This window comes from Mustelus asterias, chromosome 12 (genome assembly GCF_964213995.1).
Source record: "Mustelus asterias chromosome 12, sMusAst1.hap1.1, whole genome shotgun sequence".
NCBI lineage: Eukaryota > Metazoa > Chordata > Chondrichthyes > Carcharhiniformes > Triakidae > Mustelus > Mustelus asterias.
This window is the reverse complement of record NC_135812.1, coordinates 108732657-108749527: the sequence shown is the minus strand read 5'-3', so window position 1 is coordinate 108749527 and position 16871 is coordinate 108732657. Positions and strand designations below refer to the sequence as shown.

The window sequence follows — 16871 nt, the reverse complement described above, 5'->3', positions numbered from 1 at the left end:
GTTTGTAGTGAACAAAGACTCCCTTACAAGAGAGCATCTTGCTAATTGGCACTAGAGAAATATCTGGTACAGAACAAAAATCATCTGTGTTCCTCTAGTGGATTACTTAACATATTTGGAGACTAATGGGGAAAGCATGAAAATGCTGAGGGTGGAAATATGGATAAAACTATTCCCTCTAGTTACTGTTCAGAGAATCTACTAGAATGCGCACTACTACTGGCATCAGGTAACAACTGGATCAGGCTCAGCAGTCAGAATATCTACTGGTGAATAATTTGCCAACTGTCATCTCTTTAACTCAATAACTTGCATTTATGTATTTTTTTTAATAAGTAAAATCCACAAGGAGCTTCATAGGAGCAGATAAAAGTTGATGCCGAGCCACTTGAGATATCAGGACAGATGAGTAAAAGCTTATCGAATGGAATCATACAATGATTGCAGTTCAGAAGGAGGCCATTTAGTCCATCAAGCCAGTGCCTTCACTCTGCAAGAAGAATGCCACGAATCCCACAGCTTTCCCTGTAGCTCTGTAAATTCTTTTATTTTTAGGGCAATTATCCAATTGCCTGCTGAAAGTCACCACTGAATCTGTCTCCACCTCACTCTCAAGAATACATTCCAGATTCTAGCAACTTTCTGCAGGAATCGTTTTCCTTCATGGCATTTTTGGTTCTTTTGCCAATTACCACACATATCTGTCTCTTGACCATTCTGCCAAATTCCAAAGGGAATTTTCTCCCCATCTACTCTGTCTATATCCTTCACGATTTTGAACACCTCTATCAAATCTCCTCAACCCTTCTCTTCCCCAAGCAGAACCACCCCACCTTCTCCAATCTACTCAAGTGATTGAAGCCCCTCATTCCCGGGAATCTTTATTCCACACTCTCTAATGCCTTCACGTGCTTACTAAAGTGCAGTGTCTAGCAGTGGACACAATACTCCAGTTGAGACCATACCAGTCTTTTGTAGAAATTCATGATTACTTCCTTGTTTTTCTACACCATGCCTCTATTTATAAAGCTCAGGTTCCTGTCTGCCTTTTCCAATCACTTTTTTGATCTTTATGCCATCTTAAATAATTTGTGCACATTTACCCTCACCTCTCTCTTTCTTGCACCCCCTTTAGATCTGTACCCTTTATTTTGGATGGCCTCCCTTTTCACATCCTACCAAAATGTATCACTTCACATTCCCTTACATTACATTTCACCTGCAACTAAACTGCCCATTCCACCAGCCGGTCTACATCCTTTTGAAGTCTATCACTAACCACCTCACAATTTTTCCAAATTTACAGTCATCTGCAAATTTTGAAATTGTGCCCTGCCCACCCAGGACTAAGTAATTAATATAATTCAAGAAAAGCAACAATCCTAGGACTGAGCCCCAGGGAAAACCACTGTATACCTCTCTCCAATTTGAAAACAATTGTTCACCAATACTTGCTGTTTCCTGTCACACAGCCACCATAATGCATGCTGCTACTTTCCCTTTTATTCCATAGGTTCAACTTTGCTGATAAAGCTATTACGTGGCACTTTATAAAATGCTTTTTGCAAGTCCATAAGTACAACATTAACAGTATTACCCTCATCAACCCTCTCTGTTAGCTCAGCTTGATGGGAGGTAGGTTATAAGCAGTCGTAGAGAGGAAATTCCATAACTGTACAGATAAATGTTCCATTATTGATTGCTGTGCAAAGTAAATCTTGCATGCACAAAAGACTAGAGTTGGAAGAGTACAGTGATGTCAGAGGGCTGCAGGACTGGAGGAATGATGTGGAGATGCCGGCGTTGGACTGGGGTAAGCACAGTAAGGAGTCTAACAACACCAGGTTAAAGTCCAATAGGTTTATTTGGTAGCAAACGCCACTAGCTTTCGGAGCGCTGCTCCTTCGTCAGATGGAGTGGAGGAACTGGAGGAACACAGGAAAGGTGTGGCAATGACTGAAGCTGAACACAAGGCTGAGAATTTTAAAATTGAGGCATTGACAGACTGAGGGCCGGGGTAGGTCAAAAAAGGCAGGGATGATGGGTGAACAAGTGGAGCTGCAAATTATGAAAAGCGCAGGAGTTTTGGACGAGCTGAAGTTTTTGGAGGTAGACATCCACATGTAGCTGTCAGTACCCACTGAACCATAGCCTAGCAGAAGTCACTATCTTTGGGAGAGAGGGAAGAAAAAAACGGCAAAACTAAAGTGGCCACTTCATCACATGACAATATTGCTGGTAATTTGAAAAATATGTTTTTAATTTCATTATATAAGAACATTGAGGCAGCCAACAATGAACAGTCCAACCCAAAAAATAGTACAGTTAATACATTCATATTAAGTTAGTAAATTGGGAGAAAACTATTAAAAACTGGTCATCTGTAGAGGTTCATTTTTATTCACTTAACAGAAAATAGCATCAAAATCACTAGCACATATGCCTATAGGACTTGCACAAAGATGACTCAAGAGCACTTTTCCAGGAATGGAGAGGCAGGGAAGGGTGGCAGTGGAAAGTAGAAAAACAGCAGATGCTGAGCAAGAGAATTAAATGATAACAAGAGTTGAGAGAGAACACCCGAGAGGCAAGATCAAATTGCAGCGTTTTTGAAGGAGGGTTTGAAAGCAAGGAGGAAGGTGGTAACACAGAGCGCAGCACATACTGGTTACTTGTGATAGGGTGGAGACTAAGAGGTAACTTGGTACCAGAGAAGCCAGGCTTGAATGCAAGTCATGATTGTTGGAGATCCTTTCGGAAAGGTTGGTAATGATCCTTGTCATTTCACTGGAAACCCTGTAATATTTTCAAGGATAAGGAAGAGGAGAGTACAAGGCCATGAGAGTGTAGGCAATAGCAGACTAAACCAGCTGTAATTTTGGAAAGTAAAGGCTGGGAAGCCAAATGAGAAACTGTTCCACATCCACAAGTTAAAAGTCTCCCAATCAGCATTCTCATTTTTAAGTTTATTTATTTGTGCCACAAGTTGGCTTACTTTAACACTGCAATGAAGTTAAGATGAAAATCCCCTTGTCGCCACACTCCAGCGCCTGTTCGAGGATACTGAGGAGAATTTATCATAGTCAATGCACCTAACCAGCACGTCTTTCAGACTGTGGGAGAAAACCGGAGCACCCAGAAGAAACCCACGCAGACACAGGGAGAACGTGCAGACTCCGCACAGACAGTGACCCAAGCCAGGAATCGAACCAGAGTCCCTGGAGCTGTGAGGCAGCAGTGCTAACCATTGTGCTACCATGTCGCCCACATCTGCACTCCCATCATTTACTGAACCGCATTGTTTCCTGGGCCTGAAATTAACTTCAAGCTTCTTGCCTTCACTACAAATCCAATGCACCCTAGTGGAGTCTTACTACTAGTCCCAAAAAGAATCAAAATGCCAAGTTGCAAGACCACAGTTGACCACATAGACAAGACAGTAACTGCTCCATGCAAATCTTCAGCAATGACCATAAACTTTTATCACAAAGAGCATGTAGTTCCATTAATGGTCAGGTCAGGGTGAAATATTTCTAAATATCTTCAATTTGAAGTCTTCTGATCATGTTGCAAATTTTGCTGCTGGAAATTTGGAACCAATTAACATTCAAGTTAAAATCTCTTTTAGCAGACCAAACAACTCAGATTCCAAGTATGCATCATATGATGGAATGGATGCAATTCATAAAATGTGTCTGCACTGATCACTTAAACCATGCCAGGGCAGCAGAGTTTAATCACAATATACTTTATTACCTTATAAAGCAATTGAAGATTAGATTAGATTGAAATGAAGCTTGGACACCCTGCAGAAAATAAAACAAAATTCAAATAAATGCTAGGATTCTCTTCAAATAACTGAAAACAGCTGATCTCCATCAGCATACCGCTGTATCTTAATCAAAGCACTTCATCAAAGATTAACACAACAGGACCATACAATGTACTTCCTTACTAACCTTATTAAAAAAAAATCATGTACTGTACAAACCTATGGTCTAAAGTGTATGCCATAGTTAGGATCATCTACTTTCCTTCTTTTATGTGCCTCCAGTTTACCTCTTACACAGTAATGATATCGGAGGCAACTTTTAAACTATTTCCAGTAGATATTTGAAATTGCATTTTCATGAGGTTTTGTCACTTAACTGAATTTCTGAGTTCAGACACTTTGCTATGGGATGTGCCAGAGATAGTTCACTTTAAGATTTGCATGCATGAATACAGTAACTAACTGGGACCTGAAGCTCAGGCAAGAAGTGTAATGGAGTATATTAAATCAACAGACGGCCCTCTATTCTAACATAAAGCACAATGGGATGCTTATGGTTCACATTGAAATAACCTTTTATTTGGTTCATTTCAACTGCTGCTAAATTAGCTATTTTCATAGTATCAATCTTTATTTAACTCTGAAATCAACTGCTGTGTACGACCACTTTTATTTTGCTCCAGTTTTGCACCAGCCTCCCAGCACTTCTCTTTCCAATTTATCACTCAATATCACTCTCCCAAGATACGGGAATCAATTTTCAATGCAGAATTATGGTTTTTATATCAATCTGTCTCTCTTCATCGGTACATTTTTAAAGACTTTTCGCCTTACTCTTGTATATTTTTAAAGATGCACCAACTTCTTATCTGAAATCATAAATAAATTTTATGAACAAACACAATACAAAATAAAGTTTTCCAGTATGTTTATCTTAACATCTTGAGAACCAACTAGCTCATGATAAGGAATTACATTGCATGCTAGATCTGAAAAGCAAGAGTGCATTCAGAATGCCTGGGATGCTGCTTTCTTTGACCTATGTAGGCTTTTCATCTTGGTTGAAAAAGGCAAAAGGGGAGTGATGGTTGGTAACATTTATTTATTCCGAAACAAACTAGCAAACAACCCAAGTAGCATCATGGTGTCAAATGCCCAAATTCAGTTCTATAAATGTAGCTGCCGAGAAGCAAAGATGGTCTCTGCTGTCACTAGAGCAAAGCTAGAGTCCATTTTATATTTCTAAGTGCAGCCAATGGATGTAAAATGTGCATTTGTTATTAGTTACAACACACAAACACATCAAGGGAGTATTCCAGATTTCCACTGCCCTGTGTGAAAACAGCATTCCTAATTCCACTCCTAAATGGCCAAACTATAATTTTAAAAATCATCAGCCCAAAAAACTCAATTATTAAATCATATTATGGTCACTATTTCCAAGACATTCCCTTACCATCAGATTAACAACTAATTAGTTGGCACCGTGGCTTAGTTGGTTAAAATATCTGTCTAGTAAACAGGAGATCCTGAGTTCGAATCTCAGCGATGTCTTGGCCCGGGAGATCTTTGTGATCGGCACCGTAGCACAGTGGTTAGCACTGCTGCTTCACAGCACCAGGGACCCGGGTTCGATTCCCGGCTTGGGTCACTGTCTGTGTGGAGTTTGCATGTTCTCCCCGTGTCTGCGTGGGTTTCCTCCGGGTGCTCTGGTTTCCTCCCACATTCTGAAAGACGTACTGGTTAGGTGCATTGACCCGAACAGGTGCCGGACTGTGGCGACGAGGGGAATTTCACAGTAACTTCATTGCAGTGTAAGTAAGCCTTACTTGTAACTAATAAATAAACTTTAACTTTTCTGGTTCATTTATATAATTCATATTGTTCTAGAAAACTGAATATATTCTAGAAATCCACTGCCTTTATGACTTGAGCTGTTCTACATCAATAAACAATAGTACAACACTGATTTTGCTACATATTTGCCTGATCTCTGTATTCAGAGCCATTAGTTATCTTCACATGTCAATTTAAAACAGCAGACAACTGAAATGTTGGGCTCAGGAAGAAGTTTTTAAAAATTCATGGCATCCAAGTTCAAACCTCACATCTGTTGCACTTAGGTTATGGTGCAATAAGCTGGAAACTACACTTAAATAGTCAGGTGTTGTTAAAGTCACTACCTCACAAAACAAAGTAGAATATCAAACTGCAGAACCTCAAAAAGGAAATATTGTAAAACAACTTTCAATGATAAAATATTACAGTGAAAGAAACCAAGCTACAAGGGTGAAAAAGAAGACACCAAGCCAAAGTAGGCGACATTAGAAACAGTTATTAGAAGCTTGGTCAATAGGGTTTTAATGTGGGACAAAGGATGAAGGCAAAGGGGTTTGGTTTGGAATTCCAAGTGCAGCATATGGTGGCACAGTGGTTAGCATTGCTGCCTCAGCGTCAGGGACCCGGTTCAATTCCCAGCTTGCGTCACTGTCTGTGCAGAGTTTGCACGTTCTCCCTGTGTCTGTGAGAGTTTCCTCCGGGTGCTCTGGTTTCCTCCCACACTGCGAGAAATATGCTGCTTAGGCACATTGGCCATGCTAAATTCTCCCTCAGTGTACCCGAACAGGTGCCAGAGTGTGGCGACTAGGGGATTTTCACAGTAACTTCATGCAGTGTTAATGTAAACTTACTTGTGACACTAATAAATAAACTTTAATCCTGAACTGGAGCATTGGGAGGAGCAAAATAGTGAAGGATTAAGACCATAAGACATAGGAGCGGAAGTAAGGCCATTCGGCCCATCGAGTCCACTCCACCATTCAATCATGGTTGATTTCAACTCCATTTACCCGCTCTCTCCCCATAGCCCTTAATTCCTCGAGAAATCAAGAATTTATCAATTTCTGTCTTGAAGACGCTCAACGTCTCGGCCTCCACAGCCCTCTGTGGCAATGAATTCCACAGACCTACCACTCTCTGGCTGAAGAAATTTCTCCTCATCTCTGTTCTAAAGTGACTCCCTTTTATTCTAAGGCTGTGCCCCCGCGTCCTAGTCTCCCCTGCTAATGGAAACAACTTCCCTACGTCCATCCTATCTAAGCCGTTCATTATCTTGTAAGTTTCTATTAGATCTCCCCTCAACCTCCTAAACTCCAATGATTGTAGTGCTTAAATAGTTTGCAAGGATAAGGAAGGAAAATGCCAAGGAGGGATTTATATACAAGCATAAGAATATTAAACAAAGTCCAGTGGATTAGTGAGCTCTGCTTCCAACAGTTTTAACTCAATTTTTCAGCTCATTGCCTGCTATGAGGAAATGATGCTCGACTTTCTAAGTAAGTGATTAGATGCCAATTCCACGAACACACTAATATATGGCTCATTATTAGTTTAAATCATTCCCAATATAAACTCTATATGTTAATTCACCCCCCCCCCCCCCCCCCCCCCACTACGCTAAAAAATCAATGCAGTGGGATGGGAGAATCATGCCCCAAATATCATAGCATGGAGCAGACTCCATGATCAAACAAGTTACTTAAACTACAGTAACTGGGCAACTGCATTTGCTACATATATTACAGTATTGTGGAATAATGTTTAATCTTGTCATCAGAACTTCCTCTGCACAGTTAAAAACAGTTCCTAATATTTAATTCATTTCGCACCAGACATTGCTAAGCTGAAGAATATCCTTCAAAATTTTCCAACTGGACATTAGATATTCAGAAGAAAAACTCAACGACAGCTCCCAGAGTTTTCATAAGTGCTGAAGATATTTTTTGTCCTATTAATTTGCCAAATATAATTTCAATTGTTTTAGACAATGTGATCTTCCAGTTTTACATAACTGTAAACAAACTTTGTGATGCCAGATTTCCCCAGGGCAGTAGTTACAATAAACAGGGATGCGATAGTAACCTAGCTGCCTGCTTTTCATTAAGAATGATTAGTCCCTGCTGCTAAGTGCACATTTACAGACACCAAGCAAAAACTAAATTGCGTTCTGCTGTAATGTTCTCAGAAACGACTAACCTACCAACATCCACTGACTGAGCTAACAAATTAAGAAAGGTTGTTTGGGATCATACCCAGGACAACTGACATCCAGCATAAACACCCTCAGCAGAAACAGTGGTAACAAAATAAAATGTTCGCCTGGCTAACTGCATAATTCCCATGAAAAACATTCATATTTTCTTTATTAGATACTGAACTTAAATATGACTTTATTGAAGAACACACACCCCAGCTTGTTAGTCCCCTTGATATTTCAATTTCTTCAAATACTGAAGCTTTCAGAATCCATGGAAATTTTAAAAATTCAAATCTCAGTAAAGTTTTGCCAGATTGACTGACCTCTGTGACAAAGAAGATGTCACAGAGAGATTAAACCTATCAGACTTCCTAAAGCTTGACATGCAGATGTACAGAATTGGACTGCAAGCCTTTAAGGTGAACGGCTGAAAGAATAGGCAGAAAAAAGCATTTGTAAGGATCTCCTTGGCTCCCTTAGCCACACATTTGTGGGAATGTAGGTCAATCGATATAAAAGCCACAGTTTTGAAGGATGAAAAATTTCAAAGAGAAATGTTTTTTGAAATCACCTAAAGCAAATGACGTCGAAGTAGAAGGGAAGCTGTGGAGGTTAAACAAATGTTTATGGATTAAATGATGCACTGAGGGTATAGTATTTCTCAGTTAGGTCTGTCTTGCTGAAAGTACGTTGTACTCAGTTGAAAGCAGAAACAGCAATGTTCTACTGGTATCACAAAGACAAACTTGCAGGCATCTTTATGATGCATGTCAATGATTTTCTGTAGGGAGGTTCTGCAAAGTTTCAGCAATTTATTATAGAACATAGAACATAGAAAGCCACAGCACAAACAGGCCCTTCGGCCCACAAGTTGCGCCGATCACATCCCCACCTCTAGGCCTATCTATAGCCCTCAATCCCATTAAATCCCATGTACTCATCCAGAAGTCTCTTAAAAGACCCCAACGAGTTTGCCTCCACCACCACCGACGTCAGCCGATTCCACTCACCCACCACCCTCTGAGTGAAAAACTTACCCCTGACATCCCCCCTGTACCTACCCCCCAGCACCTTAAACCTGTGTCCTCTCGTAGCAACCATTTCAGCCCTTGGAAATAGCCTCTGAGAGTCCACCCTATCCAGACCCCTCAACATCTTGTAAACCTCTATCAGGTCACCTCTCATCCTTCGTCTCTCCAGGGAGAAGAGACCAAGCTCCCTCAACCTATCCTCATAAGGCATGCCCCCCAATCCAGGCAACATCCTTGTAAATCTCCTCTGCACCCTTTCAATGGCTTCAACATCTTTCCTGTAATGAGGTGACCAGAACTGCACGCAGTACTCCAAGTGGGGTCTAACCAGGGTCCTATAAAGCTGCAGCATTATCTCCCGACTCCTAAACTCAATCCCTCGATTAATGAAGGCTAGTACGCCATACGCCTTCTTGACCGCATCCTCCACCTGCGAGGCCGATTTAAGAGTCCTATGGACCCGGACCCCAAGGTCCTTCTGATCCTCTACACTGCTAAGAATGGTACCCTTCATTTTATACTGCTGCTCCATCCCATTGGATCTGCCAAAATGGATCACTACACACTTATCCGGGTTGAAGTCCATCTGCCACTTCTCCGCCCAGTCTTGCATTCTATCTATGTCTCGCTGCAACTTCTGACATCCCTCCAAACTATCCACAACACCACCTACCTTGGTGTCGTCAGCAAACTTACCAACCCATCCCTCCACTTCCTCATCCAGGTCATTTATGAAAATGACAAACAGCAAGGGTCCCAGAACAGATCCCTGGGGCACTCCACTGGTCACTGACCTCCATGCAGAGAAAGACCCCTCCACAGCCACTCTCTGCCTTCTGCAGGCAAGCCAGTTCTGGATCCACAAGGCAACAGCCCCTTGGATCCCATGCCCTCTCACTTTCTCAAGAAGTCTTGCATGGGGGACCTTATCGAACGCTTTATCGGAAAGAAAGATTGGAAGATTGAAAGTCAGGCTTCAGTGGCCTTTAAGTACATCGGGTTAGGTATGAAGCAGAATAGGTCAGAAGTAACATTAAATCAACAATCATGATTAGAAATGGGGTGAGATTCTCACACAGATGATTGTTTATTCAAAGAAGAAACAGAGTAGTTAAGAAGCTTGATTGGCCAATTAAACTGGTTATGCACTGAGACAAGACCCAATGCCAATTATGATGTATTGGAATTTAGTACTATGATGAGGAGGTTATGAGGGTAAATAAAACATTAAAGACATTAAATCTGAAAAAAATAAGCACTCAAGTTTCCAGCTCTGGATGACTCAAAGGACATGAAATTTGTCCTTTTCAGTGATGCTTCCCATGCCAATTATCCAGATGGATATTTGAGTACAACAACTAGGTTTATCATATTTTTGATGAGTGAAAATGGAAAATGTTCCTTGGAAGCCAAAAAAATAAAAAGGATGGCTATATGTACCTTAGCTGCAAAAACACTGGAACTAATGGAAATGATAGATATGGGATTGTTCTTCCCTAACATTCTGAAGGAAATCCTATATGAGGGGCACTCTGAGAAACGTGTTCCCATGGAATGCTATATGGACCATTATCCTCTTTGGGGTAATGCGTATTTGACAAAGAATGTCACTAAGAAAATTTGAAGGATTGGCGTTGCACAGTTGGATGAATTGCTTCCTTATGTGCTGCCAAATTCTACAATTCTACCTTGGGATAACTTAGGAGGTTGTTTTGGCCTAGAGACTTTTCCTCCCACTCTACATTCCTCAGACAACCTCACCTTTCCACAACACAAAAAAACTTTGACATCAGAAGAACATTTTTAGAATTGGTTAGGAAAATTAGTACGATTTGATGTTTTTTAATACTTCCAAGAAGTTTACAGAAAACCATGTTAATAAAAAGATGGAAATAAAGTACTCCAGTGGAAAACTGCAATCAAATGTTGATAAAACAACAACTGTAACCTGGCTATGTTTTTTAAAAAGCACAGAATCAGTAGAAGAACAGTAGCATTATCTTTAGGTGCCCTTTTTTTCCCAGATGATTCTACATTCTCTGGCAAAATTTAAGTTAGATGATCCAGTGTTTGCCCTGACATGCTTGCTTTTCCAGTCATCAGGTTTATGTCCAATGACTCAAGTTATTAGTCAGTCAAACATAGAAGTCAGCTGCTGAGTTCCTGCACTGTTCCTCCTTGACTTGTTTACTCTTAATATTAACAGTAGGAGACAACACCCAATATTGTTGCTGCAAGGAGGGAAGCTAATTATAACATTAAATATTGCTGTAATACCACAAGCAACTTTTTAAGATACAAAAACTGTAGATGTTAAGTTAATAAAAGCAACAAATACAGCTATATACCATCACAAAAAGCTTACTCTACTTCTCACACTATTTTTGTAAAACTGAAAAAAATCAAACTAGATGAGGACGTCAAACTTAACTCCAGCCTGATCTGGCTTCTGGTCTTTGGTGTGGGTCACATTCAACAAATTTTACTGCACATGCTAGGTTAAGATTTAGAATATATTTTTCTCATTCACTGAGTGCAAGACAAACTTGATGTACATTAATTTCAGGGTATGACATACTAGCCCTAATTTATACAGTAGCAGATTAAGTCCATTTGTACAAAAACATATTGGTCCAGATTGTTTTTAAAGCATGTTTTGTAGCTGCCTGAAATCAATATTGGATCAATTTAAATATATAAACAAGGGTCTCGGGCCTCTTTCAGGAACCTTTTGCAAAATGGTTTAAAAACCAGATGCAGAAACTCTTATGCAAGTTACAACTAGTTTTGCCAGTGATGAACCAACCTAAACTAAGAAATGATGGGGAAATTTTAAAAATCCCCTGTCGTGAATGAGTACAGTAAGAAGTTTAACAACACCAGGTTAAAGTCCAACAGGTTTATTTGGTAGCAAAAGCCACAAGCTTTCAGAGCCTTAAGCTCCTTCTTCAGGGGAGTGGGAATTCTGTTCACAAACAGGGCATATAAAGACAGAAACTCAACTTACAGAATAATACTTACAACTAATCAAGTCTTTAAGATACAAACAATGTGAGTGGAGACAGCATTAAGACAGGTTAAAGAGCACAGTGGGCTGCTGCAAGCCTGTACTCAGCCATTCTGCATCTCACTCCTCCATGTACATGTATGCAATGTAAACTTAGCTTACTCCCTTATTCTTAATTCCTTCAGCAGTGGAAAATATTGTTTCATTATTGTTTTTTATTCTTTCATGGGATATAAGCATTGATGGCAACTCAGCATTTGTTGTCCCATCCCTAACTGTTCTTAAGAAGATGGTAAGTTATCTTCTTGAATCACTATAGACCATCTGGTACGGGTACACCCACACTTATCCACAATTTTAATCATCCCTACACCTCTGGAAGAATTTCTCTGCACCATTCCCAAACATCACTCAATTTCCCAGTAATCTGTCCCTTCTTCTACCCCAATGCCCCCACTCCCAATCACATCATCCTTGCTTTCTACTTTTGTTTTAATTCATTTGTGGGATATGGACTTGGCTGGCTGGCCAGCATTTATTGCCCATCCCTAGTTGCCCTTGAGGAGGTGATGGTGAGCTGCCTTCTTGAATCGCTGCAGAGCCCTAATCTCATGACCCCAAAGAGGCAGATTATCAAGAAGTATAGGGAGATGAGACGTGGGGTAAGGAATTCCATAGTGCTGGAACATGACGACTTTTGATTCTGCCACCAATGATAAAAGGCAGTCACACAGCTGCAGAGAGGTTGACTGGGTAGGAATAGATGGGCAGAGGATAGGAAAATACTCTGAATGATGTACAGTCAAGGATGAACATTTTGAAATCCATGTACTGGAGATAGGAAGCAGTGCAGGTCAGGGTGAGAAACAGAGTTAATGTTTTGAGTCTAAATGACTTTCTCTTCACAGATGCTGTCAGGCCTGCTGAGTTTATCCAGCATTTTCAGTTTTTATTTCAGAATTCCAGCATTCACAATATTTTGCTTTTAAATTGAAATGTAAACACAGTTTCCAACCCCTGAACTAATACTGTTCAGGTGGAATAGTTTATCCAAGCTACTATCACTGAATGCAACAGAGTTCACACCAATACTTCACACAGCAAGTTGTTTGTTGATGCAAACACCAAATTAAAGTCAGGTGATTCCCCAGAGCAGGAGAGAGAACAATGAATCATACTTCCTGTCCAATCCCACCATGTCACTAAAATTAAAATAATTGTATTTTCTTCAATTCATGCTGCCTTCTCTAGCTCATGAAGATGATACTAATGCAAAGTTGTCTGATGAATATTAAGTCGACATGTTGAAATTGAAAACTTGACACTGACTCGCAACACTGTCTCTATGGTGTCCGAAGCAAAGAAGAAACTATATTCTCGACCTGTAAGGCAGGCAACGTCTGCAATGATTCACTTCACTTGGTTTAGAAACCATGCCGCTTTTTTACTTCTATCCACAGTGGGGGGGAGAGAAAGAGAGAACAGAATAGAATGGGGAAAGAAAATCCATGTACTAAAAACTTTTCAAAAGAAAGAAAACTAATACAAAAGTCAACTGTAATCATTAATCAACACTTGCAGTAATTTGCAATACTAAAATTGGATATCAGGCGCATGTAGCAGCACAATATGGGAACATCCTGCACCTCAGTAAGCAAACTGTGATGTGATGGCTCAGCAAAAACTGATCACTAGCAAGTGACAATGAAATGATGATATACAACAGGCTTTTAGAAATAAGAAAGAAAAATTATAACTAAAGGATTATACTGGCAATTGTTTGGCATTCTCAATATATGAGGCCCACCAAGTTCAGTGGAACAAAGGGACCTTGGCATGTTTGTCCACAGATCTCTGAAAGCGAAAGGGCATGTTAGTAGGGTGGTGAAAAAGGCATATGGGACACTCGCCTTTATCAATCGGGATGTAGATTACAAAAGCAGAGAGGTCATGTTGAAGTTGTACAGAACTTCGATCAGGCCATGGCTAGAGTACTGTGTGCAGTTCTGGTCGCCACATTATAGAGAGGATGTGATTGCACTGGAGGGGGTGCAGAGGAGGTTCACCAGGATGCAGCCTGGGATGGAACATTTAAGTCATGACGAGAGATTGGATAGGCTTGGGTTGTTTTCATTGGAGAAGAGGAGACAGGGGCGAGGTGTTCAAGATTATGAAGGACACGGGCAGAGTGGATAAGGAGCAGTTGTTCCCCTTAGTTAAATGGTCAGTCATGAGGGGAAATGCGCTGCCTGGAAGGGTGGTAGAAGCGGGTTGCCTCACATCCTTTAAGAAGTACCTGGGTGAGCACTTGTCACATCACAACATTCAGGGCTCTGGGCCAAGTGCTGCCAGACGGTATTAGATGGGAGGTCAGGTGTTTCTCACATGTTGGTGCAGATTCGATCAGTAGACGGGCCTCTTCTGCGCTGTATGATTCTATGATTTTTTTTCCAGCCAAGTCTCAGCTGCCTGCTTTTTCAAAAAAGTAAAAATGACCAGATTGTGTGTTTTCAATATATTGCACTCTTAAAACAATGCTTTGGGATCTTTTATATCCATTGGAACATGCAGATGAGGCTGCAGTTTATTTATTGTGTCAACCGAAAGATAATGCCTCAGAAATTACAGCATTCCCTTGGTACTACACTTGTAAGTGCCAGTCTAGATTGTGTGCCAAGTTCTGGTGTGGGGCTTGAAAACATGACCTGATTCTGAAGCAAGAGTGCCATCACTGAACCAAGTTCAAATACATTTCTCCACTTAAATTTTTGCTATATACTGAATAAAGAGAGTGAGCAGAGGCCAGGAATCTCTGCATATTGAAAAGGAATTTAGAAACAGTCACCTGGTCATTTCCGGATACCAACGTTGCAAAAAGCAATGGTTTAGCAATAGGCTGCAAGCGCTAACTTCTACCACAATAAACTGTTAGCCCATCAAAATATAAGAGGGTAAGAGAACAACTGAGTGAGAGAAAATTAAGAAACAGTTTAAAATTATGCCTTGCAGCCTTTTCAATTTGGTGATGTGTTTTCGTTCAGGCCATAAATGGTGATTTCCTATCATCCAAATCCTAGTTTATAATGATCTTGAAAGATATTCTGCAATCTGAAAGCCACAGAAGGGGAGAGAAAAATTCATATTTAACAAACTCAATGGTATTAATAATTTACATCTAAACTGATTAAATGTTAATTGTCATCAAATTAATTCAATCTATCAATCTGGCATTCATTTCACATTCTAACCCAATGTTGCATCTTCTCTTCTGAATGTCCCAATAGCTTAAAAGAAAGATTTAATTCCCTCAGATTTCATTGCTATTACCTACCTCAACCACAACTTCTATTTTAAAGTGGCTTTTACAGAATAAAACATCCCAAGACACTTCACAGGGGCGTTTTCAAGCAAAATTTTATTGTGCTGCCTATGGAAATATTAGGACAGATGACCAAAAAAAGGGTTGACCGAGCATCTTAAAATAAGGAAAAAGAAATATATTTTTCTCGTTCTGGCTATGGCGTTTATGATTTTAAGATATTGGAAAGTTGCAGATGTATAATCAGAACACAGGAGTGATATTAATTCTGAAATTAAAGTACATGACTTTTAACACCAGGGTGTATTTTGTTAAAAATGTTTTACAATGTTGATTCTTTGTCGGTACTCTGTATTTCTCTTGTTGCTGGACAGTGAAGATGATGTCCATTGTGCCCCTTAGTGGACAGAATCCATATGGACTCTGGGGGGAGTTCTTCAGCCACAGGAAGGCGGCAGTTAAGGAGGACTCTTGCGATGGTCTTCTCTGTGGCCGACACCAAGGAAATGCAGATCAGCAACAGCCCTTGTACATAGCACTTCTTTGGCCTCACAAAGGCCTTCAACACTGTCAACTGTGAGGGATTATGGAGTGTCCTCTCTGTTATGGCTGCCCCCAAAAGTTTGGCACAATTCTCCACCTGCTCTACAATGAGATGCAAGCTGTGATCCTGACCAACGAATCCACCACAGACTAAATTCATTTCAGACTGGGGTCATGCGAGGCTATGTTATTGCACCAACACTCTTCTCGATCTTCCTTTCTGCAATGCTCCATCTCACCCTCAGCAAGCTCCCCACTGGAATGGAGCAAAATTACAGACAAATGGGAATTTGTTCCACCTCTGCCACATGCAGGCCAGATCCAAGGTCATCCCATCCTCTGCCATAGAACTACAATATGCAAACGAGCCTTGCGCTGAGCTCCAAGCCATCATCAACACTTCCATTTGAGAGCATTGATCTTACACTCAACATCCGTAAGACAAAGGTCCTCTACCAGCCGGCCCCCTGGTTATCAAAATCTACAACGTGGCCTTTGACAAGGTGAACCACTTTCCATACCTTGGAAGCCTACTGTTAACAAGGACAGACATCAACAACGAGGTTCAACACTGTCTTCAGTCATGTGAGGAATGGAGTGTTTGAAGACCAGGACCTCAGGCCTATCACCAAGCTCATGGTCTACAGAGCAGTAGTGATACCCATCCTCCTATATAGCTCAGAGACGTAGACTATGTACAGCAGGCACCTCAAAACTCTGGAGAAATACCACCAGAGCTGCCTCTGCAATATTGCATATCCATTGGTGCACCAATGTCAGTGGTCCTGCTCAGGCCAACAACCTTGAACATGTCATCGATGAAGACGAACATCTCGCCAAGGCCATCCCCCACACCCCCACTTCTTACCTTAAACAACCGCACAACCAGGTACACGGTACATACTCTTGCAACTCAGCCAACGTTGTCTACCTGATACGTCACAGGAGAGGATGTCCCGAGGCATGGTACATTGGGAGACCATGCAGACGCTACGATGGCGGATGAATGAACACCGCTCAACAATCACCAGGCAAGAGTGTTCTCTTCCTGTCGGGGAACACTTCAGCAGTCACGGGCATTCGGCCTCTGATCTTCAGGCAAGCATTCTCCAAAGCAGCCTTCATGACACACGACAACGCAGAATCGCTGAGCAGAAACTGAT

At 40.9% G+C, this 16871-nt stretch overlaps 1 protein-coding gene and 1 non-coding gene across 9 annotated transcripts in view; one reads left to right on the top strand and one right to left on the bottom strand.

Moving 5' to 3' along the window:
• The window catches only part of LOC144501818 (C-Jun-amino-terminal kinase-interacting protein 4-like), a 274627-nt gene that overhangs the window by 240466 nt on the left and 17290 nt on the right, over window positions 1-16871 (bottom strand). The window lies entirely within an intron of this gene.
• On the top strand, window positions 5253-5326 carry trnat-agu (transfer RNA threonine (anticodon AGU)). Its single transcript has one exon. It is a non-coding gene; the product is annotated as a tRNA-Thr (tRNA).